The sequence below is a fragment of the Pituophis catenifer genome, unplaced genomic scaffold (assembly GCF_029215685.1).
Source record: "Pituophis catenifer annectens isolate HBS135680 unplaced genomic scaffold, rPitCat1.0.hap2 SCAF_7, whole genome shotgun sequence".
NCBI lineage: Eukaryota > Metazoa > Chordata > Lepidosauria > Squamata > Colubridae > Pituophis > Pituophis catenifer.
In genome coordinates, this window is record NW_027256887.1 from 57,988,221 (window position 1) to 57,989,853 (window position 1,633).

Sequence of the window (1,633 nt, forward strand, 5' to 3'; positions counted from 1 at the left end):
TTTTAAATCAGTGCCATTATCTTTCATCAGAATAGCAACTGCTGTAAGGTGCCTTTTCTACCCTTTTTGAAAACCAGCTTTTCTGCATGGCCCGCTAACTGTGAGCAGGCAGTAGTTTAAAAACATTTTTATGACTTCCAATTGTTATTTAGACAAGTTGAAGCTTTCCACCACAGATACTTGCTACATTCTCCCAGCCCTGCCTCCCCCCATGTTAAGGAGAATGACTATTTTCTTATAAGTAAGTGACGCTTGATCAGAAAAGAAATGAAGCCAGGGCAGAATTGGACTCAGCAGTCACATCTATGCAATTCCTGTTGATCTTTTCTGGAGGACTGGAGGATAATATATTAATGCAGTTGTCTGGATATGCTCTAAGCTGCCTATAGATCTATGAGGCATCTGGGAGCATAATATAAAAATGTTGACTGGCAGGGATCATGAGATGTGCCTTCTGTGACATTGTCCCTGTCCTCTGGAACATTCTTCCTTCAGAAATCAAGATGACTCCAACCTTGTTGGCTTTCCATAAGACCGTGAAGACTTAGTTGTGTGCCTGGACCTGGGCCCTGAGTGTGTCAAGGGCCCTGTTACTTGGTTGCATTAACAACAATGGCAATAGTTTTATTCAAGGACCATATATATTTAATTTGTATTGTTTAAATGTTTTAATGATGCACACCACCCAAAGTACATTTGTTGAGATGGGTGGCTATAAAAATCAAATAAATAAACAAAGTACTTGGAAAAGATAAGAATGTTGTTCAGCTTTCCAGCCATTTTGCATATTTTTTTACTTAAAACTGGGCTTTTCTGCAAAATAAACAGTCAAGCACAGCACTGTAAATAGCTTAGTGGACACTGAGAAGATATAGTCTATTAAATTGAAGTTTCACTACATTATATTTTGACCTAATGGCAACACCATACTAGTCCAAAGAGATTGGACTGATTTGCTTCATACCTCATGAACATTATTGATTGATTGAAATGGTCAAACACCACAATAGCAGCAGTGCTTGAAACGCTTAAGTAATCAATAAAGATAACATGTCTTACATGGATGGATGGATTTTTACACAATTGCCAGAGAGCAGAAGATAATTTTTTCTAGCTGGTTGTGCATCTTCCATGTACCATCCCTATGCATCCAAGTGTGAAACATCAGTAAAGGAGAAATCTAAACACATATAGATTAATAAGTATTATCTTTTTCTTCCAGATGAACACATTCAACATATCAGCATCAAATAATGGTCAAGCAGAGTAGCTGTTCTGTGTAGCAAATGAAAAGGAGGGTAAATTGTAAATGTATATATTTCTCCCTGCTTCAGCTTAACTTAATAAAGATGAAAATGCAATGAGACAGGGACATGTTCTAAACTTTGTAGAGCTTCTCCATTACTGAGCTGGAATTTGAGTATTATGCTATTGATATTTCTATTCATAATATTTTCATAGAATACAAATTGTTTTACCTCCATTTTATAGAGAAAAGGAATGAGGCACAAAGAAGAGATAAACCAAAGTATGATAACAGCCGATAGTTGTTTTCTCATAAGCCATAGGCAAACTATTCCTAACTGTGTTAGAAACAATTATGTTTCGCTCATCCATATTGAAGCACTGCCAT